Genomic DNA, 24568 nt, shown 5'->3' with positions numbered 1-24568 from the left:
CCCCGTGCCTCACAAAACCCCAGGCTCTAGAAGTGAGCATATGATTCACATTAGCTAATTGGAGCATTCCATTTTCCAGGTCACAATGACTGATTCAGGAATGGACCAGTGACATAAGATGTTCCAAAGAGAATTGGCTCCAGTACCTTTCTCAGAACTGCTGGGAAAGGTGAGCTGTTTCTCCAAAAGATGCTAAGCTGTCCTGATACCATCCTCGTCACTACAAGAGAGAACCTGCCTAAGAATGAAGACGACACAAAGAAAAGGTAGAGCCAGGAACTGAAAGAGACTTTATTGATAATGTTTGGTACCTGGATTTCACTGTGTGTGACACACCACTGCTTGGCTTTTCAGATACATGGGTGGATGGATGGATAGATAGATAGAGAGATAGATAGATAGATAGATAGATAGATAGATAGATAGATAGATAGATAGAGATATAAATACAGACATCGATCTTTTTGGTCACTTTAAGCAATGTGTCTGTTATTTGACACTAAAATAGTTCAAGGTCTCCACCATATTGAGTAACAATAAGATGTGACATTGCAGGCATTAAGAAGGACATCCATGGATGATGGGAAGCAAAGCCACTGAATTGTGATTTTTTTCCTTTCAAAATGATCTCCACTCTTTTGGTCATACAAAGACTAAATAAAATGCTAGTGAATGGAGTTCCCGTCGTGGCGCAGTGGTTAATCCAACTAGGAATCATGAGGTTGCGGGTTTGGTCCTGGCCTCGTTCAGTGGGTTAAGGATCCAGCGTTGCTGTGAGCTGTGGTGTAGGTCACAGACGTGGCTCGGATCCTGCATTGTTGTGGCTCTGGCATAGGCCAGTGGCTACAGCTCCAATTAGAACCTTAGCCTGGGAACCTCCATATGCCGCAGGAGTGGCCCTAGAAAAGACTAAAAAATAAAAAAATAAAAATAAAATGCTAGTGAATGTCCAAAATACATTCATCAAAGAAATCATGTGACTTTGTAAATCAGCTCATTTCCTTCCCTTCATTCCTTCACAGGCTCGGGTCTGGTTTCCAGAAGCTAATGTTGAGATGAGGATTTGTGTTCAGGGGATTTATTTAGAAAGTGGGGAAACTGGTAAGAGAAAGGAGAAAGCCAGGCAGGACAGAGGAGGAAGCCCAGTCAGGCGTAACCTGGCAGAGCCTTGAGAGGGCAGCGTCAGCCTGATGCTGCCTGAGGCTTCTTGGGGGTGAGTCACACCTCAGAGTGGTTCCCATTCGAGGTAAGGCATTGGGGCTTTCCTACTCCTGCACCTGTCAGCCTCTGGTACAGCCCTCAGAGATTATAATTCTATACAGAGGCAAAAGTGTCCAATAGCCAAAGGGCAGACCCTGAAAGAGCCATGGACTGTTTAAAAAAAAAAAAAAAAAACACAACAGAGGCAATTCAAAATTAATTTAAAAAAAGGATACAGAAATGTCCAGGTGGAGCCCCAGGGCTAGCCACCACATTCACCCCTCTTTTCCATTGCCAGTGACTTTAGGCAGTTTCTTACAAATTCATTCTTGAAAGAATATGGAGAAAGGATATTACTCGGGCTTTTAAGCATTGTTCTTCATTTTCTGCCATCAGTTTAATATCTAATCTTCATTAAAACTAAAAAGACTATATTTTAAACTTACTAAAATTACAACTGTAGCTCAGGCTTCAAATGTGCAGTAGAATTATTATGATAAAAAGCCAGATTCTTCCATTCCTAGGTCCTCTGGCTGTTTAAGTCAGGAACTTAACCAAGTTTGAAGTCTGCTGGATTCCTTGGCTTCAATTCACAAATGCTCTGGTGGCCTTAGAAGAGTCACACCTATGTGCAAACAAAGAATATTTATTCTATTTTATTCAACCCTCTATTCTAACTCTGCCTTCAAGTCCAACTCAGCCTTTAATTCCTTTGTAGATTTGAAAAAGCAAATATTTTAGATCATAATACATTGTGCAATTGACATGTTTTGCAAAAATTATGAGCATATTTTAAAGCTATACTCCACGCCCAACAATGGTCTAAAGGCAGAATATTTTATATATATATATATATATTCATACATACACATATTTGTCTTCTAAGAACATCAGATAAATACTAAAGTCATAAAATCACCGTGTCATATTTGTTTGTATCTATCATTCATAATGTCCACTTATCAGTGCTTAAAATCACCCACAATCAATGAATTTTTGTTTACTGAATTATTTATCATAAAATTTAAAGATTTGTTGTATCCTTGATTTGCCAAAACTTGTCTAACATCAACACATATTCCGACCCCTGAATGCCTAAGAAATTTTCCACCCTCTTCTTTTTTCTTCTTTTTCTTTCTAGGGCCGTACCTGTGGCATATGTAAGTTCCTATGCTAGGGATCAAATCGGAGCTGCAGCTGCAGGCCTATGCCACAGCCACAGCAATGACAGATCTGAGCTGCATCTGCAACCTATGCTGCAGCTTGTGGCAACACTGGATCCTTAACCCACTGAACGAGGCCAGGGATCAAACCTGCGTCCTCATGGATACTAGTTCTTGACCTACTGAGCCAAAATAGGAACTGCTCCACCTTCTTTAAACACATTACAGAAGTCATTTTATTAATAAATAATGAAACTCTGAAAATATGAGTGAGCTGATGAAAATACTAGGATTCCTCAGAGCATCTCTGACCATATAAATGACCAATTTCCTCTCTTTTACCTAAGAACACATCCATTCTACTACAGAGTTAGCTTTCTGTCATCATACTCTACCCAAGAAAGAGCTAGGTACAACCATGGGGGGTGGAATAAAGAGAAGTAACAGAAAGAAATTCATAGGTCTTCTTTTGAAAAGTTTTTCTCTAGATAAATCTTGCTTGAATGAAAGGGGCCCTGTAGACATTGTTAATCTCTGATTCCTGAAAATGGAAAGAGGAAAGACATTTGAATGGGTGGGGAGTTAGTCTCATTAATCCGTTATTATTCTTTTGCTGAATGGTTATATATTGATACTCAGTAGGACTGAGGAATCTCATGTTGCCAACAGGAATAAACTTATTTGAAGACAATTCAGAATCAACTGATCATCTGTTGTAAAATTTACAGAGGATTTTTATGAGGGCCCTCTTCCACTCAAAAAGAAAAGCATATTATTCCTCATATATGACCAGAGTTGTTCCCTTTTTTACCTTCTCTGTTACATACACCCTCACAATTCTTTATATCAGTATTGTTTCCAAACTCAGGTTCCACTGCTCATCATTCAAGAATCCAATACTAAGAGACAAGTGTTGGATAAAAGGAAAGATAGCTCTATTGAAAAGCCAGCAATCCTTGGGAGAAGATGGACTCACATCCCAAAGAACCACCTTCCCATTGTCAATCAGGAGACAAGAATTTCTAAAAGGGAGTTTCGGGGCTATGTGGAGAACAGCACAAGTAGTTTTGACAATCATCTTAAATTGGTCATACAGTAGTCTGATCAGTGGTCTTGATTGTTTGAGGTACAGTTAATCTTCAACTATCAGGTCAGTTTATTCCTATTTCCTTGAGGCCAGTTCTTGAAATTGTGTAAGAATGGAGCAGCTTATGTCATGGCAAAAGTCTGGTCATCATGCTGTTAACATCTTCCACCCGGAGAAGTGTCAGTATCTGTAAAATAGCTCAAAGAATATGGCTCATAATATTATCTATAGCCCTTGAGGAGAAACTAAAGGTCCTTAATTGTATTTGTTGACTAAACTATTATAATTTTGTCCTGTTTGACTGCTTTTCTTTGCCTCTGCAAAGAAAGTTGGTGTTCTAGGAAACATTTATGCCATTTCTCCCCACTTCTATGCAAAAGTCAGTTTCCCAGACTACTTGATTCCTTAGCCCTCCTCAACTGCTCCTTCCTAACCCCCACCCCAGCCCACCACCACAAAGCAAACCTCAACAGGCTCTTCAGCACTCAGGAGAAATGTTAAATGCTTTGCTCATTTCTCCATTTTTCCGAAATAAAATAAAAGTATATATACTTATATAGCTATATATAAAATATATCCTTGCTTACTGGCCAGAAGCAAATGTCACTAGACTTGTGTACGCTTCAACCACGCAACCCACACAGTGACTAGCAGCAATTGCACAGTAGCATTTGAGGAGCTGTTCTGAGCACAGTGCTGAATTGATTCACCTACCATTGAGGGGTCAGCATTCATTCCTTAGATTCTGGGGGCAGAATGAAAATGTAGGGGAAAAACACATTTAGTTGACTACAGGGTCCAATGCTAGAAGCAGTGAACTCAAACTCTATCAGCCTTCAGGGTCAGACCCTAGTCTGCCTTGTGAAATAAAGGTCTTTGCTACATAAAACTGCCTGGATTGATGTAAACACTACTCTCCATTGCAACAGAGTATTACTTTAGTCATAAGAATGTACTTAACTGATGTTTTTGAGCTCAGAACCTTAACAATTCTTCCAAGGGTAAAACCTCTGCAATAAAATAAAAGATATTTTTTAAGTTTTGGGGGTACACACTTATGACATCATGCATTTTTCCCTTAAATCATTGTTTGGTTAGCCAATGAATATCATAGACACCACCTAAATTAGTCGAGTTAATCTTAAAGAAAAAATAATGTTCAGGATGTTATATGAAGTGTAGTGTGTGTGTGTGTGTGTGTGTGTGTGTGCAAGTGTGTGTATTTGCTTCTTAAGCTCACTTTATCATATGTCCCAGTCCTTTTACAAGTACTCAATACTAAATCTATAACTATTACCCTTTCTTTTCTAAAAGCAACCACATTCAAACTCAACCCATTATACCTTCTGTAATTTCAAATGCTTAACTAATGCTAAGTTATTTCATTACCAAAATTAATGTACGCAAATTTCAGGTTAATAATCACTCCTTCTGACAGTCTTTAAGATCAACAGAGACAACTGTAGGTTCTTTTTGAGTAATATTTTCTTTTATTTCCATGGTCTTATAAAGAATATAATATTTGTCAACAGCTATTTAAGTGGGAATAATATTTAATTCCCTAAAACTATACACAGGTCAGATCCTCCATACAAAAATACTCCTTCATGTGTCTTGTTAAATTTAGGTTAGTGGTCCAGTATTTCTGTATTTAACCAAAGACATTTTTCCCTCAAGGCTATATATTTCTGTATCTTGAGTTTTAAGTGCTATATCTTTCAAGTCATTTTCACATCCTGTCTTTAGGCTCTCAGAGTTGTATTTCATTGATGCTATAACTCTTGTTTACTGATTTTATGCCTGACCCCTAAAACTGATGGTCTTGAAAGAATTGCCAGCTCAGATCCAATCAGCTTTCAGCTCACTTTCAAAAAACCATTCAGAAATATAACACCTTAGGAATTCCCATCATGGTGTAGCGGAAACCAATCCAAGTAGGAACCATGAGGTTGTGGGTTTGATCCCAGGCCTTGCTCAGTGGGTTAATGAACCCGCGTTGCCAGGAGCTGTGGTGTAAGTCGCAGACGCAGCTTGGATCTGGCATGAGTGTGGCTCCAACTGGACCCCTAGCCTGGGAACCCCCATATGCTGTGGGTACGGCACTGAAAAGACAAAAAAAGCCAAAAAAAAAAAAAAAAAAAAAGAGAAAGGGTTGCCTTTCTAAAAAAAAAAAAAAAGAAAGAAAGAAAGAAATATAACACCTTAAAGGAAAGGCGATTTTTTTCTTTTTCTTGAATGTCATGTTCTAAACATGCTGATGGAAAATCTCACAGAACTAAGTGACACTGTCTACAAAGTCCCATTATTTTTCTACTACTAATTTATTAAGGGGTCACATGTACTAAAAGAGTAAATGACTTCAACATTTGATTATCAGCTTGCTATTAGATATAACTTATATTGTTCTAAAACTGATTCTCCAGTGCTGAAAAGATACCAATATTGAAACAAATGCCCTGGATCTTCAGTGATCAAAGCGGGCCAATACAAATACCTTTGGGGAGTGCCGTTTTCACAACAAGGTAAATGTTAAAGAAAAATATTTCTCTTAAATTGGGATGCCAGCTTTAGCTCTCTTCAAGCATTCATAAATATGTTTTATTAATTATCACTATAATTATATACCTTCAAAAGAATTTCTCCTATACTACATCCAGGTACCCACTGCTATGACTGCAGCCTCTCTCACTTTTAAGTCCATGTACTTCACCAACACATTCATAAACAGACAACGTAAGAGGACACAAGTAAAATTTAGTGTATCCGGCATTTTCATACCTTCTATCCAGTCCTGACAAATTAACCGAATTATGACTATAAAGTTAAAGCAATCACTCCATGGCAGTGATGGGAATAAGTAAAAAGAAATCAACTATCAGTTGCTAACTGTTGCGTCTTTTATTTACTTTGGTGGGGGGGCTGCACTTTGACACACAGGGAAGTTCCTGGGGCTAGGGATCGGATGGAGCAGGCACCACAGCAGCGACTCAAGCCACAGCAGTAACAACTGCCAGATCCCCAACTTGCTAAGGCACCAGGAAACTCCAATTTACTGTTTTGAACTTCCTGCTTTTGAAAGGGATTGTCATTAAAATCTGCTGCTTTATTTAATTAGTATAATGGGGAAGCTCAGAAGGGAGGTAAGCTGAATTACAATTACTGGTATTATACTAAAGTTCCTGACTCTCCGCAAAGCTTAAAATCCTCTCTTCTCAAATTAGGAGTTTCTGCTGCCAGCGCTGGTACATGATGATCTAATCTGCTGACATTTAGTCCGTTTTGCAGTTAGTCTCTCTTCAGTTTGACCCCTAGAGGGCGATCCTACCTAATTTTAAAAGGACATGATTCCAATGGGAAAGAGCTGAAAAGCTAATCAAATCCAAATTAGAAAACCATTGCTTTCAAAAAACAAACAAACAAACAAAACCACCTATGATGGCAAAAAAATCTCGCTGGTTCAAGTTCCCTGTGACACACCAACTACCTGAGTTTTTGTTTTTCACACAATGCCTTCTTTATTCATTCCATCATCGATGAAATGTTAAACCACTTTAACTACTGTGGTGTAAAGAAAAAATTATGGGGATTCCTGTCGTGGCACAGCAGAAATGAATCCGACTAGGAACCATGAGGTTGAGGGTTTGAATCCCCGGCCTCGCTCAGTGGGTGAAGGATCCGGCGTTGCTGTGAGCTGTGGGAGCTGTGGTGTAGGTCGCAGACACGGCTCAGATCTGGCATTGCTGTGGCTCTGGTGTGTAGCCCGGCAGCTACAGCTCCAATTCAACCCCTAGCCTGGGAACCTCCATGTGTCTTGAGTGTGGGCCTAAAAAGGCAAAAAAAAAAAAAAAAAAAGAAAAGAAAAAAATTATGTCATCCTGTAAAAACTCTTTTTTCCCCCCAAAAAACCCATCTTCATTGTGTGGTTTTGTTTCTTGGCACTAAGATATTTAAAAAAAAAAAAACTTTTTCTACACATCAAAATATTGACATACTAGGTTTACATACCATCCCTAGTTTCCTCTTGCTGGGCTTTGTTTCTTTTGTGTGGTGTTGTATTTACGAGCAGAAACATGCCACCTAGTTAAGTGATAAGGACCACCCTAGATTATTGATTTATATACCATATGATACCTGTCCTTTATAAAGTTCCCCAAAGTGAAATAATGATCCAAGGTTGTCTTATTTCTCAGTGGCAGAGCCAGAATTTATTCTCACCATTCTGAAACGTTTATCTGCAGTTTGCTTGCTTGAGCACTCTGTGTGTGCCAGGCTTTGCCTTAGGCACATTACCTGAATTGTATCACTCAAACCTTAGAACAACTCGAGGATATGTTATTACTCACTTTACAAATGAGGAACCCAAAATGCAGCGACCATAAGCGACTTGCCCAACATCACTCAGCTGGTTGGTTTCACTAGAAATCAAACCACTTCTGCCTCCCCCAGAGTCTATTTTCTTCTCTGCTGCTACTTCATCAACGGGGGAAGCCTGTTTCCAAATTTGTGAACTTTTAAGCGCTTTCTTCTTTCAAGGACAATAAAGAGAACTCAAAGGAATCTCAGGAAAAACAAGGCATCCGTTTTCTCAGCATTCCCTCTGGCAAAACAGATTCTTATGGCTTAGAAAAATTCTAAATCCTGATTTCATATGCTCCTGGGTAGTGTTTGCGTTTAATCTAACCAGACAGCCTGGATGGAAATTTCAGCTCTTCACGTAACTGAGCTGAATGACCTTTAACAAATGATTTAACCTCCCTGGGCCTCAGTTTCCTCATTTGGAAACTGGATCATAATATATACGTCACAAGGGAGGCTTAGATAAATAGTTCTGCATGACCGGCTCACAGCAATATCTAGTCAGTAGCCAGTAAGTGCCAATTCTAATTATTTTTGATTGAGGTCAAAGGAGAGAACAGTTTAATAATGGAAACTATGAGAGAGGTCTGCCGACCTTAACTAAGTAAATAAATAAATAAAAGGATAGGTACATCATGTAAGCTTAACCAGTAAGGTTTTTTAACGTCAAATGCAGATATGCCAGTTTGGTTTTGGTTTCTGTTTGGTTCCTTCAGGAGATATGGCTTCCATGGGTGCATTAGGAACTTTTTCTGGGCAAGGAATAAAGCCTACCTCGTTTAACAGGTTATGTGCATATTTCACTCTAAATGCCAAACCCCACCCTGCAGCGAAACTAAAAGGCCTTATTTCTTTAAGACTACCTCAGATCCCAAAGCCAGCTGTGCATAAAAAATAAGAAATAGATTAACCCAGTCTCACTTTTTTCTTTTTCTTTTTCTTTTTTTTTTTTTTTTTTTTATTTTAAGGGCTGTACCTATGGCATAGGGAAGTTCCCAGGCTAGGTGCTGAATCAGAGCTGCAGCTGCTGGCCACAGTCACAGCCACAGCAACAGCCAGATCTGAGCCAAGTCTGTGACCTAAACCACAGCTCACGGCAATGAGAGATCCTTAACCCACTGACCAGGACCAGGGATCCATCAACCTCATAGATACTGGTTGGTTTCTTAACCACTGAGCCACAGCAGGAACGCCTCTCTTCTTTTCTATCAAATGTTTCACAAAATTCAGGGTGTGGTCTCAATATCCCAACTCTGCCAGCCACTTTCTGTTGTCTACTGTCCTCAACAGATCAGTCTGAACTTGAAGGAAGAGCCTGTCCTCTGGAAAAAATGACCTGTGTCTTCCATTCAAGGGGTACCTCTTAGGAAGTATTGCACTGGACGTGGGTGATGAACCCACAGCAGGTCTATTGCATGAACTCCTCAGCCTCTATTCATTTGCTTTTGAATTGCCTTCGTATTGAAAGCATCTGTCAGCAAAGCAAGATGTCAAAGGCAATGAACTTGACCACCTACTGGGAGCAATCGGTGGAGAGGACACAAGTGATGGCTCCACTTGGAAGGATCAAGGACCCTAGTTTTTTCTCTTTGGGTTCTACCTGCTTGTATGATAATTGCTCTAGATATTAGCATATTTGGCTTTGGGGGTGGGCATTGGGCTTCTATGTGCAGCTCTAAGCTCCTTTATAGTGAAAATAGTTTCTTGTGATAGGAGGAAGTAGGTCGCTTTATATATAATTGATTTAATTCAGCCATGAGTACATGAAGAAATCAATTTGCTAAAAGCACGCATATATACACATCTTAAACCCAGTGCATGGCAGCCTTTAATTTATGCCCCTAATTTTATTTCTAAAGTTACCTTCTCATATGAATTTTTTTTCTTTCAATTTATTACAGGTTTCTCAGCCTTGTCACTATCGACATGTGAGCCCCGATAATTTTTTGTGGTGGGGGACTGTCCTGGGCATTGCAGGATGTTTTGAAGCATCCATGGCGTCCACCCACTATATGCCAGCAGCAAACCTCTCACTCAGTTATAACAACTATAATGTCTCCAGATATCGCTAAACAACCCTTGTTAATAACCACTGATTGCCTAGTACTGTCCTATAACTTTTAAATAGCATTAGGTGTTTGAGTTTTACTTTGAATATGAATAATAATTATAATGTTTTATCTTCCACCTGATTTTAGGCTTTGCCATGGATGCCAGAGCACTCTATAACACCATAAAGCCTTAAGTCATCTTTGCTGAATTATGAAAACCATAACCAAATAGCTGTGTGATAGTCCAGGTCATTGAAAGTGAAGTTCAGCCCCACTCTCTGGGCACCTGCTCTATAGATCAGGTTAGTGGACTGGGTTATAGGATCCAATCCAAGCAGTCTACCTGTGTATGCTCCCTCCAAAACACCTGCATCAGGTGGGACCCACAGGAGCCTCAGGACAAAGGCAAGCAGTTGCCTAACCATGAGTGATGCCATAGCTATGCACAGCAGGTGCAATCAGGCCCCAGGAAGCAGTGAATTGAACAATACTGCCTCCGTATCACCTGACTGCCAAGGAAGTAAAAACAACCTGTATGTTCAAAACACAGACATCTATGGCACTGAGGCCAGCCCTACATCGGGTTTTGAAGTATGCCCAGGCCATCTGGATCACATGCTTCATCTTTCGGCATCCTCCCCATCACTCCCAACCCCGTTTCCTACTCCAGAGGAAGCTCCGGAGCAGCCCCCACTGTAGCTTTCCATATGAAAACATCCTCTCATTTAAATGTACCTTCCCGGATCCCACTTGCAGCTGATTTCACAAACTGATCCACAGTTATCTAGATCCATGTAACTAAACTGGTGGCCCATGGCCAGACCTACCCCATGGATCAGATGTCTCTTTAGCCAGCAAGGTTTGTTTTGTCTTGTTTTGTTTTGTTTTGTTTTTTGTTTTTCCCAGCACTTTGGTCTAACCACCCATGTTTATAAACCTGGAAATTTTATCTAAAAATTCCAGATTTCCAGCTTCTCTTAAAGAACTTTCGTGTGACACCACTGCTAAGCCATGTAACCTGTTAAGACAGATGAGACCATATGCGCCCTGGTCTATCCCCCGAGCCTACTTCCCTTACTTATTTGTGTTACCTGCTCTCACCCCTCATAGGCATCTGAGCATGTCATCCTCTCATTTAAATCCCAGAGATTCATGTACTGAAACTGTAGTTATTTCTGGAAAACAGAAGCAGTAATGCAAATGAAGGATATAACAAAATTTAAAACAATAATTTTTAATGCTATTTCTGCACTTTTTCTAGACATCATTTTTTTCCTACCAGACAAGCATCAAGTGCCTCTTGTCAAACACTATTTTTAGGTGCTATAGTCAAATGCCAGTCACAGTTGGAAGCACTTTCCAAGAAATTAAATCTCGGGATAGCCATTTGAGGTAGGCACCATTATTATTCTTTTAGAGGAGATAAGGAAACTGAGGCACAGATTGGTTAAGAAACACGTTCCAATGTCAGGATCCATATGGAAAAGAATGGAGGTCTTTTCCTGCCTCTAGACTCCAAGCCAAATGTCCCTTGGCTCTTTACTGCCTCTCAAATTGTCAATAATCAGGAATTCTCACCATGTCTCAGTGGTTAACAAACCCTACTGGTATCCAGGATAACTATAATGACGTGGCTTTGATCCCTGGCCTCACTTAGTGGGTTAAGGATCTGGCATTGCTGTGAGCTGTGGTGTACATTGCAGACACGGCTCAGATCTGGCATTGCTGTAGTTGTGGTGTAGGCCAACAGCTACAGCCCTGATTTGACCCCTAGCCTGGGAACTTTCATATGCCGCGGGTACAACCCTAAAAAGACACCAAAAAAGTGGTCAATAATTACAATAACTCAAAACAATTGTTATCACCGTCCTATCTTTAATCGTTATTACTATCCCATCTTTATGGATGAGAGAATTGGAGTTCAGGGAAGGTAAGGGACTCTCTTGAAAATTGCTGTCAAAATGCCTCAGAGCCTAGCTACTGTCTACACCAACTCCCAGAGTCAGCCCCAAGCAGCAGTCCTGGGGTTTCGGCATCATGAACCACCCAGGGCTGCAGGCCCTTCCCCCTCATACCCTAACCAAAAGAGGCATGGGTAGGAGTCTGTCCTGCTCTGCTCCAGCCCCGAAGCCCTGTGCCGGAGCAGCATAGGCAGCCAGGAAAGCATTCCAGATTTGGCAGGCCAGGAGGCCACACTGCCTAAAGGGTAGAACTCATCCACCAGGGCCCAGGTGCCAAGTCTGTTGAACTTGCCGTGCCCTGCAAGGTGGTTCTTGCACTGCTGAAGTGAAGAGGAAGCAGCAGAAGTGGGAGCGGAGAGTGGGGGTGGAAACCGGAGCAGTTGGAGGAAAACTGAAGCAAAAGTTACAAAGTAATCCACCACCAGTATACTGAAAGAACACAACCCAAAGATTCAGGAAACATCAACATCTTTTCTCCAGTTCAACTGTATCTCTAGCCCGGTCTTGGTCCCACTGAATATCACACATGCAGACTTAAGAGCTCATCTTGTATAACACGAGCAATTGCTTCCTCTTAAAACACACAGTGGGGCAGTTAAGGGAGTCCTAGATTTTCCAACAAACAAGTGCTCAGCCCAAGCCTAGAAGTCATCCTTGATTTTCCCTTTCTTTTATTTCCCAAGTTCTATCCATGTGGGTCTAATCAGCTCATCTCCCAAACTTATCCAAAAGCCATCTTCTCTCTACCCCAATGGCAAAAACCTTTGGCCAAACCACAGTCATCACTCATTTGGATTTTGCCTTGGCCTTCTCACTCTTTCCTTATCATGCCTCCTGGTCATTTTAACCCCTCGAGTCATCTTCAAACAATAGAATAAATTTTCCTTATAAAACATAAATCAGAGGACATCATTCCAATGTGCAAAACCCTCCATCACATTTAGAATAAAGTCAAACTTCCTGCCCTTCTAGAAAACCCAGTCTCTCCTTCTTCACCTCCTGCATTCTCTCATTTGCTAACCACTTGGAATTCTGACTTCTTTGCTCTTCAAACACATTAAGTTCATTTTACTTGCATACACTCTGCCCACAGCTCACTTTTCCTACCTTTTCCCATTGCTCATTCCTCACTTCAAGTTTCTTTTCTAATGTCACACACTTTCTCATCACCCTTTCTAAAATAGCCATCATTCAGAGGTGGTACATATATACACAGGAATATTACTCAGCCATAAAAAAGAACAAATGAATGGCATTTCCAACAACATGGATGCAACTAGAGATTCTCATAGTAAGTGAAGTATGTCAGAAAGACAAACAGCATACGATATCACTTATATGTGGAATGTAATAAAAAGTGATAGAAAAGAACTTATTTACAAGACAGACACAGACTCAAAGATCTCAAAACCAAATGGTTACCAAAGAGGAAACATTGGGGGGGGGGGCTAAATTAGGAGCTTGGGATTAACATATGCATACTACTATACATACAATATATAAGTTGTAAGGACCTACTGTATAGCACAGCCAAATATACTCAATATTCTGTAATAACTTACATGGGAAAAGAATCTGAAAAGAATGGATATATGGATATGTAAACTGATTCACTTTGCTATACACCTAAAAGTAACACAACATTTTAAGTCAGTTGTACTCCAATAAGATTTAAAAGTCAACCAATCAATCAATCAATTAATTAAAATAACCTTCATTCATTATCTTCCCACCCATCCCAGCTGTCTCTGTCTCTTCGTGACACCTTGTTTTTGTTGTTGTTGTTTTAGTACCTTGATCGGTCCGAAATTACCTAGCATATGTATTTGCTTACCCATTGTTTTCAGTCTCCCTTCACTATAATATCTGAGAATATAGATCTGGTCTGTCTTGTTTGGAGCTGTGTCTTAAGAACAAAGAACCATGACTAGCACACAGGAGTTGCTCAAAAAATGTTTGTTGAATGAAAGAACAAAGTTTTAAACTCGCCATCGTATTTCTAGCTTCAGGAAATAAAAAGAGAGGGAGAAGATGAAGAGAAATTAGACAGAGGAAGTGACACAGCCATGTCTTTCAAATGTCTGCACAGAGCCTCAAATGTGTTACGTCCCCAACAAATGGTAGCTGTGTTTGTTGCTTCTGCAGGTTCACTGATTCGCCTGCTCAATTGATGTCATGCTTTCATGGACCCCATAAGGTAGATATGAGGGCGCTTATTTTACTGGAAAGAAAGCTGAGGCTGAGAGGTGTTAAGCCGCACAAGCCAGTTAAAGAGATGGAAAGCGATAGAAGCGACTCTGAGAGATCATTTTCTTCCCACCACTCTATGACTTTGACTATTGCCTCTGAGAGTCCCTGCCGTGACCTTCCATCCTTGCCCTTTCTACTTTAAAATATGGGCTCCTAAACCCTAAATGCGGCAAGGCAAGAAGATCATACTCAAAATTGTTACAGCATCTTGAAAGATGAGCACCCTTTGATGACAAAGTGCCTCTTGATGATCAGAAATGCCGGAACAAGTTGTGTCCACCTTGATAAAGAGAGGTCAACAATTGTAGGTCTAAGATGTCCTTTCCTGCTTATGTCCACCCAGCTTAGCCTCTGTATCTGTAGTCTCCATAAGCCTTGTACTGTGATCTGAGTTTTCTCCATCAATTATGATGTTTTACCTTGCAAAAGGAATGGAATGTGGTCAGACAGAATAATTACAAGTCTATGCATAAATTGACATTTCCCACTTGAAAAACCTGTATCAAGAATCACTTGCCTGGGAGTTTCTGCTGTGGCTCAGGGGTAATGAGCCCGACTTGTATCCATGAGGATGCAGGTTTGATCCTTGGTCTCACTCAGTAGGGTAAGGATCCGACATTGCCTTGAGCTGTGGTGTAGGTTGCAGACGCGGCTTGGATCCAGCATTGCTGTGGCTGTGGTGTACGCTGGCAGCTGCAGCTCTGATTCAACCACTAGCCTGGGAACTTTCAAATGCCGCAGGTATGCCCTAAAAAAAAAAAAAGAATCACTTTCCTAAGGAGTTGATGCTTGATTTTTTAAAAAATAAAAATAGCATGCTAGGATGGAAAATGATAAAATGATATAGCCACTCTGAAAAACAGTTGGGCAGTTTCTTTTAAAAAAAAAAAAAAAACTAACTAAACATATACTTACCGTATGGCCCAGCAATCGCATTCATCCTAGAGAAATGAAAATATATATGTATACAAACCTATACATCATTGTTCATAGCAGCTGTCATGGAAATATTCCATAGACTGTGGTACATTCATGCCAGGGAATAGTGCTTAGTAACACAAAGGAATGACTTATTGGAGTTCCCATTGTGGTTCAGCAGGTTTAGAACCCAATGTTATCTCTGGGAAGATGCAGTTCGAGCCTTGTCTCAGTGGGTCAAGGATCTGGTGTTGCCATGGCTGTGGTGCAGGCCTCAGCTTCAGCTCCCATTTGACTCCTAGCCCTGGAACTTCCATATGCCACAGGTGCCACCATAAAAAAAATTAAAAAAAAAATTAAAATTCACATAGAGCTATGCACCTACAGTGTACCAATGTCCATTTCCTGAAGGTGTTTCTCACTTGATGCCTTAGTGCTTTGTACATGTACGGGAAGCATCCTCTCCAAAGTCAGACATTCTAATAAAACAATTGAGATCAACCATGTTCTTAGGGTGGCCCCAGGAAATACCTTTGAGTCCAAGTCAGTCCAAAAATCACCGTTGCAGAGAGATAGATGTAAAGACAACCAGGTTTTAAGGGTCCTTCTATTGGTCTGAGACCTCAGGAGCTTCCCAGGTGAAATCCGAAACTGGCCCCCGTTCGTGGAGAACAAGGAGAGATAGAGGAAAGGGACCAGCTACTCTAGGCTGGGAAGTGGTGGTGTAATAAGCAAGGAACTTATATCCGAGGCTGAACTTGGGCCCTGCAAGATGCATAGATCTCTTCTGCCTACCAGAATCTTGAGTTTATGCAAAGGCCTTACCTGAATTGAGTCACATATTCAGTCCAGATGGTCCCAGCACCTTACTCTCTCAAGGCTGTGACCTTGAACATGGCTCCCATTGTGGGCAGAGGATACATTTCAAGGACAAGCGAGAGGGTGAAGGGCCTCGACTTGCCAGTCCAGCCAGCAGGTCAGCCAGAGGTCACATCTTCTCAACTTCCTCCAACACCTTCGATACGTTTCGACACCGTTCTGGAAGCAGTGATTGAAAATGTATTTATTTTAGGATGGTGTTTTCCTCTGTATTTTCCCTACTTACATGAAGTAAGTTCAGTCTCCACATGTATTTCCGTCTGTGGTTTCATCTGCCGGGGCAAGGGGCCCGGCAGGTAACGTAAACGGTGGCAGGGGGGGTGGGGTGGGGGGGCGCTGCAATAGGAGGTAGTGAGATTTACAGTGAACAGAAGAGTGTGCCTCCCCTCCAGTCATTCAAATTCAAATACTATAAAAAGAAAGAAAAACCACACACGCCCTGCCAGCCCAACAAATTTGCAACCATCAAGGCCCAGAGCAGCACCGTTCCCCCTCCCTCCCAGCAAAGAATCTTGCAGGTGTACAGTCACTGTGGTGGAGGCCAGGCTTGTTTTCTTTTGAATCAGGATGAGGTGGCAGCCATAATGAGGAAGCACTGGATGTGTTGCCACGAAATACTGAGGGTGCCTCCCAGAGACACCCACCTGTTGAACTGTTTACAAAGAGTCTGGCATGGAACATCCAGAAACACTGATGCAATGAAAGAGGCTGCAACTCCAGAAAGCAGCAGTACTCTGCTGGGCACATTCGGGTGTAAAAAGCTGCTACAGAGCATTCGTGAATATTCTGTTCCCTCCCACTCACAGTCATCCAAAGCCAGTAATTTGCCACATTTATACTGTTCTGGATAAATGGTGAAGAAAGCAGAAGAAAACTCGTATCAACAGCGAGTGTAATTCTTAAAATCTGGTGCCATTTGCCTTCTGCTGAGTTTCTGTGGAACACTGTGGTTCTAATAAAAGTCACATATCAGTTAGACATACCTGCAAATACCCACCCCATGGGTCCATCCCCCCATCTTCAAGCAGAATAATTCTCAATTTATTAATGTGGGGTAGAAATCTGGAAATGGCCGTGTGAAATTCAGAGGCACGTTTGATTCAGGATCCAAATTGTTCATGGGGGAAAAAAAAGACAAACATAGCACACTTATGCCTGTTTACTGCTAAATGTTATTCAAATGGGTTGACATCTGGTCTATTGGAAAGTCCTATGTAATTTGAGTCCTGATTGTGTGATTTGTATGTTCCTCTGTCATCTCTGGATAGGATGCTCTTGTAAATGCCTTCCTTTTTAATTTCAGGAAACCAAGGGTTCTTTGAACATTTTTTTTTGTCTTTTGTATTTTTAGGACCACACCTGTGGCATATAGAGGTTCCCAGGCTAGGGGTCAAATTGGAGCTATAGCCGCTGGCCTATGCCACATCCACAGCAACTCAGGATCCAAGATGTGTCTGTGACCTACTCCACAGCTCACAGCAATGCTGGATCCTCAACCCACTGAGCAAGGCCAGGGATCAAACCTGCATCCTCATGGATACTAGTCTGGTTCGTTAATCAGTGAGCCACAGTGGGAACTCCTTCTTTGGACATTTAAAAACTACAGAACAAATATAGATCAGATTTGCTACCTTTCTGGATACTCATTTATTAATTTATTTAATGGCTTACATTGAATAGCTACTAAGAACTAGCCACCATGATAGATGCCAGAAATAAAAGAAAGAGTAAAAATATGGGACCCATCCTCAGCAAAACCCAGCAGAAAGAAATAGAGTGGGTGGATATTGGTGATTGTCTCTCTAGCATGCTCCCCTCTCTGAGGCCTTCCAAACAGAACTCTGGCTGAAAAGTAAGTCCATTCTTCTTGTTAGTAATTAGGCAGGTGAAAATTCTTGTCAATAAGTTATGAAAAGAGGTGTGCTTTTTTTTCCCTAGGAGATAACAGCACAGTGTCATATATTATATTCTGGACAGACTGCATTTCAAAATGCAGTCATTTTTCTCTCATGCCTATTATTCTGAACAAATCGGAACGAAAAAAGAATAAAAATGATAATAGTTAAAAAAAAAAAATTTGCTCTTCAGGGAATTCCCATTGTGGCTCAGCAGATTAAGAATCCATGAGGATGCAGGTTCGATCCTTGGCCTCACTCAGTGGGCTAAAGGATCCAGCGTTGTCACAAGCTGCAGCATAGATTTGCAGACACGGCTCAGATCTGGCATTGCTGGGGCACTGGCTGCAGCTGCAGCTCCAAGTCGACCCCTAGCCTGGGAACTTCCATACCCCACAGGTGCGGCTCTAAAAAGAAAAAAGAAACGAAGGAAGGAAGGAAAGAAGGGAGGGATGGAGGGAGGGAGAAAGGGGAAAAAAACGCTCTTCAGAAGGAAATTTTGGAAGCTCTTTTTGTGTTGCTCGATGATTCTGTTCATGGATTCTGTGTCTGGAACTGCCGAACCAGTGCAGTACCAGCCTGAAGGCGGGACTGATCTGTGGAGGGGTACAGAGCTGAGGAAGTCACAGGCAGTGGGACCTTCAACAACCCACCTACCATCCATTTGGAATGGTGACTACAGGTGGTCTTTAACAACCAAATTCTACCATGAAACATTCATTATGAGATTAGAGCCAGTATGTGCAATGGAGCAACCAAAAGTCAAAATTTTTAAAACTTTAAAAAGTTTTTCCAAAGTGTTTAATTGAAATACATGAAGGATAAAATCCTATCGTGTTTACAGTTTTCCTCAGAAAAGAAAATATTTCAATGTCAACTTTCATGTAGATAAAAATATTAAAATGTTACTCATTTTTGTATTCTATGTTGCTAAATACAGGAAATGATGACAATTCTACTTAGAATATTATTTTTTTCTTTTTCCCTATCGTATTTCTAAATCCGAGGAGAGATTGCCATTTTCAAAGTACCATTGCTATTTCCTCTAGCTACTGCTGGATGGTTTGCTAAGTATTTTATTTTATGTTTTTAATGATTTTTATTTTTTGCATTATACGTTTGCTAAATATTTTAAAGTGTGCTTTGAGGCTCCCGTAGTGTTTATGGGTGAAAGATACAGAAAAAACATTGAACATTTCTCATGATATTAACACCATTTTGTATTTCTATGATAATTTTTGTTTGTTTCAAACTCTTTTTAGCATGCATTACTACATTTCTTTTTTCTTTTTTCTCTTTTCTGTTTGCTTTTTAGGGCCATAGGTGTGGCACATGGAAGCTCCCAGGTGAGGGGTGGAATCGTAGCTACAGCTGCCAGCTTACACCACAGCCACAGCAACATGGGATCTGACCACATCTGCGACCTACACCACAGCTCACGGCCACACCAGATCCTTGACCCACTGAGAAAGGCCAGAGATCGAACCCGCAACCTCATGGATACTAGTCAGGTTCGTTTCCACTGGGCCACAACAGGAACTCCCTACGTTTCATTTTTCAATTGTCTGTGAGGTAGGTTTCATTATATCAATATTAAAATACATGAAAAGTGACTATACAAAAGCAAGAAAACTCATGATTACAAAATTAAAAAGTGGACCCTGAATTCAAGTTTTTTGACTTTCAGGTTAGTACCTTTAAAAATAACATTCTTGGAGTTCCCACTGTGGCTCAGCGGGTTAAGAATCCGACTAGTATCCCTGAGGAAGCAAGTTCCATCTCTGGCCTTGCTCAGTGGGTTAAAGTTCCACAAGTTTTTCAAGCTGTGGCCTAGGTCGCAGATGTAGCTTGGATCTGGTGTTGCCATGGCTGTGGCTGTGGCATAGGCCTACAGCTGCAGTTCTGATTCAACCCCTAGCCCAGGGAAATTCCACATGCCGCAACTGTGGCCCTAAAAAGAATACATACATACATACGTACATAACTATAAATAAATACATAAATAATTTTATAAAAATATATTCTTGTAAAAACACTGCCATCCTGAAAAGCATCACTGACAAAGGGCCCTCTTTGGGGAATTCCTCTGACACAGACTCTTTTATTATCTTAGATTATTGTTATTTTATTTTATTTTTTTATTTTTTTATTTTTTTTGTCTTTTTAGGGCCACACCCATGGCACATGGAGGTTCCTACGCTAGGGGTTGAATTGGAGCTACAGCTGCCGGCCTACAACACAGCCACAGCCACGCAAGATCCGACACCCGTCTGTGACCTACACCACAGCTCACAGCAACATCGGATACCTAAACCCACCGAGCGAGGCCACAAATCGAACACGCAACCTCATGGTTCCTAGTTGGATTCATTAACCAGTGAACCACGACGGGAACTCCAGATTATTGTTATTTTAGACTATGATGAAACTATTATTTCAATCTTAACATAATAATCACAAATAGTTTAAGGGCAACACGCACCTGATTTCTTCCTTGCACATCGCTTAGCCGAGTGTAAAAGGGTCTGAAATACCCCCAAGCTTTCTACCAGATGTAAACAGAAGAGTCAATAGAGGGCAGTGGCTTGGAGCAAATTCCATCTTCCCCCAAAAGATCTTCAGCAGAGGTCAAAGGGAAGTATCTTGCTCTGACTTCCTCACCTCCAACAGGGTCCAAAGGGAGCCCAGATATTCCACTTTGCTCAGCCCCTACCATTCAAGGCCTAGCCACCAGGGCCTTAAATCCCCCAGGGCAAATCTCATTATGCACCATATGTACACATCAATCACCCTAATAAGGCCCAGGTTCTCAGGTCATCTGGAATCTTCCTCACTCTAATTCCCACGAAACTCTGCGTATTCCTTGCTCAGTCCCAGCTTCTATTCCCTCAAATTCTTGGAACCTTTCCCACTCTGCTCTCTGCAATTCCCAGTCCATCCTTTATAATACCTCTATCCAAAAGCTGTTTCTGGCCATTCTCTTCTTTTTCTTTCTCTAACTATAACTTGGCTCTCCCCTGAGGATGCTATTTCCCCTGCAGTCTCTCAGCTGATGGACCTCTTTTCTCCCAGAGCCCTTGTATTACCCAGATGTCTAATAAGTATCTCAAGGCCAAGATGCGCAAAACAACTCATCTTCCTCCACAAAACTCCACTACAAATTTCCCGGTTGAATGATGGCAACACCATCCTTCCAGTTATTCAAGTCAAAGCCTTGAAGATATCCTGGATCCCTTTTCCATCACACCCCATGTTCAATCTGTAGGAAAATCTGTTGGCTCTACTCTCAAAATACTGTCTCGAATCCAAATTCTTCACCCCTGTGACCCACTATCATCCCTCACCTGGATTACTGCAATAGCATCTTTAAAAGTCTCCCTGCTTCTACCTGAGTCTATTCCACCTTCTTGGGGTCTAATCTCAAGCCAGCAGTCATAGCAATCCCTTAAATACATAGGTGAGATCATCCTACTGCTCAGCTGGAAACCTATCAAAGAGTCCCTGTTTGAACTGGAGTAATACCCTAAACCCTCATAACTGCCTACCAGGCCCTACAGGATCTGGCCCCTTGGCCCATCAGTTCTCTTCTGCTCTCCCGGATTCACTGTTTCACACATTCTTCACTTCCCTGATGCTCCCAGAAGGAATTACAAGTACTGCCTCTCCTAGAACATTTGAACTATTTTCTTTGCCTGAAACACTCTTTTCCAGATAAGCCCCAACCCACCCCAGCATTCTTGATCCCTGTACCCTGCTCTATGCTTTCTCCTAGCTCTCATCCCTCTAATATCTATGTAATTTTCTTAGGTATCACATTTCTGTCCACCATCTTCCATGAGAAGGTAATGCTGGGACGTTTGCTTGGTTTGGTCACTGAAGTATCCCAAGTGCCTACTTAGAGCACAGGACCTACTCCTGGTCATGCTCTACAAACCCGCTTCACAATGGATCATCCCCCACCCTCTATCTCAGCTGATGGCAACGCCATCATTCCCATGGCCCAGGTCAAAAATATTAAGGACATCCTTGACTCTTTCATTTCTTACACCCACATCCAGTCAGGAAGTCTTTTGGGCTCCACCTTCAAAATAATTGCTTGATAATTTCATGTTGAAAGAAGGATGGATTGATTCTTGCGAAATTGACTGAATAACATGACCCAATCCCCATAGAATACCATGACCTAATCCCAATATAGCTAATCCTTTTTGCATATCCCACACATTGATACCCTACTGATTATATACATATATATGAGTAGTCTTTCTAAATATTATTTTTGAATCTACTTTTGTCTGGCTTGACCTCCACTTTGTACAGACTTCATTAACTGCCTAAGTGCAGGAACAATGTGCAAGATACTTGCAGGTCCAGTTCAAGTCCTTCTAGATATGAGAGCATCAAGTGTTAGTTGATGGTAAGGCAAATAGTGATTTCACAATCTGCAAAGTCAAAACATGGAGTTCTCGAGATCCTATTAAAAAGTCAACCTATTTAACAAATCTTCATTGCATGACTAAACTAGGAATTCTACTGGATTCTGAAGAGAAGAAAATACATAACTCTCAAGACACACATTGTCTGAAAGAGAACACAGTAATTTAAACAAATAATTTCAGGAGTTCCTATTGTAGCTCAGTGGGTTAAGAACCCAACTAGTATCCATGAGGATGCAGGTTCAATCCCTGGCCTGACTCAGTGGGTTAAGGATCCCAAGTTGCTGCATGGTGCAGCATAGGTCACAGATGTGGCTCAGATCCCATGTAGCTGTGGCTGTGGTGTAGGCCAGCAGCTGCAGCTCCAATTCGACCCCTAGCTTAAAACTTCCATAGGCCCCAGGTGCAGCCTTAAAAGAAAAAATAATAATAATAAACAAACAAACAAATAATTTTCAATACAGTGTGGTAAATGAAGAATGGAAAATGATACAAGGTGAAAGGAGTTAACCCCAGAAAGTCAGAGAAAAAAAGCAAGAGCAAGTCAGAGTTTATAAGGAGTAGAGTGTGGGGGAAAATATTCCAAGCAAAGAAAAGTTGAACAGAACTTTCTTGTTTGCTTTTAAGCTTCTGTTCTTTATTATTAGGGCTGCTGCTTTTGACCATAAGAAGCCAGATGGTGAAGAGGGATTCAATTCATGGATGAGAACACATGCATGAGGTGAGGAGTTTGAATTAAAACTGTTTCCAAAGTCCCTTGCAAAACTTTTATATATAATGACTCAAATGATCAAAAAAGGACTATATTAATTTGTTCAAGTTTTGTCTCATAGATGCTCTTGGCAAGGTTTGCATGAATAATACTATTTTATGTGCCTGATGCCAAAGCTGAAATATTAATAGACTGTGTTGAGATTTAAATCTAGTCATAAACATGTCTCCAAGATAAGATGCATGATAATTAGGAGAAAAATAATCTGGAGCTGTTTCTTTCTGTGAACCATCAGAACTGCAAACAGCTACAATCTGTCTTCACATTTTCCTTGAAAGTAAAATTGAGAATCAACAAAGAACAAAACTGCCTGTACCTATACAACTGTCTGAGTATAATTCTGTTTCAATTCCATTTTAAGAAATTTTGACCACTTGCTATGGAAACATTTTCTTCTACAATCTGTAAATTAAGCCATTGCTTTTCCAATAGGCGTGGGTAAATAAAAGCATATCCTCACAAAACTAAAAATAAACAACAAATTTTGTATTCCTTTGAAAACAATGTGCTTCTTTTGACATTCCTTATGCTATTCTTAAAAACAGAACTGGATTTGAGTGCTGACGTTAGCACACACTATGCAATTATCGCTGAGAGCCTGTTTCCCTACCTGGAAAGTGGGAATAACAAGACTTGCCTTATCCCACATAGTGTTTGTGAGACCTAAATCAGGTCTGAAAGTATATCATAAACACCAAAATATGATAAACAAACAAAAACTTATGTATGAATGTATATAGCAGGCATTATTCATAACAGCCAAAAAGTAGAAATAACTAATTCAAATGCCCAACCACTGATGTGTGCATAAACAACATGAAGTATAGTCATGCAATGGAATATTATTCAGCTATAAAAAGGAATGAAGTACAGATCTTCCTTGACTTACAATGGGGTTACGTCCTGATAAAGCCATGGTAAATTGAAAATACCATAAAATGCATTTAATGCACCTAACCTACCAAACATTATAGCTTAACCCAGCCCACTTGAAACATGCCTCAGAATATTTACCTTAGCCTACAACTGGGTAAAGTCACCTAACGCAAAGCCTGTTTTATAAATAAAATGTTGAATACCTCTCGTAATTTATTGAATACTATATTGAAAGTGAAAAACGGAATGGTTCTAAGTGGATCAGTTGTTGACCTTCATGATTGTGGGGCTGACTGGCTACTGTGACTATTGCCACAACCCAGCATAATGAGCATGATACCCCTAACCCAGAGAAAGATCAAAACTCAACATTCAAAATGTGGTTTCTATTGAAAGGGTAAAGGCTTCTGCGCCACCGTAAAGTGGAAAACTTGTCAGTTGAACCATCATAAGTCAAGGACTACCTGTCCTGATATGTATTACAATGTGGATGGATGAACTTGAAAACATGAAACTAAGTGACAGGAGCCAGATATAAAAAGCCACATTTTTGTGATTCCATTTATATGAAAGGTTCAAAGTAGGCAAATCCACAAAGACAGAGTGTAGATAAGTGGTTGCAGGGCTGGGGGCAAAGGGGACTAAGAAATCACTGCTGTTGAGAACAAAATGATTTGACATTAGGTCCTGGTGACAGCTGCACCACTTTGAATATACTAGAAAC

General features: G+C 40.8%; 1 long non-coding RNA gene across 4 annotated transcripts in view; it reads right to left on the bottom strand.

Moving 5' to 3' along the window:
* Positions 909-24568, bottom strand: part of LOC102163217 — a 59104-nt gene continuing 35444 nt past the window's right edge. For 3 of the 4 annotated variants that reach the window (XR_002339138.1, XR_002339139.1, XR_002339137.1), the window contains one exon: positions 14980-16024. This is a non-coding gene — a long non-coding RNA (uncharacterized LOC102163217). Of the gene's footprint in view, positions 1826-14979; positions 16025-24568 lie in introns of those variants that run through there. The other variant, XR_308256.3, reaches the window with a different exon arrangement.

The sequence above is a fragment of the Sus scrofa genome, chromosome 15, assembly GCF_000003025.6.
Source record: "Sus scrofa isolate TJ Tabasco breed Duroc chromosome 15, Sscrofa11.1, whole genome shotgun sequence".
Classification (NCBI taxonomy): domain Eukaryota; kingdom Metazoa; phylum Chordata; class Mammalia; order Artiodactyla; family Suidae; genus Sus; species Sus scrofa.
Note: the sequence above shows the minus strand (reverse complement) of the source record. Positions and strands in the feature narration are given on the sequence as shown.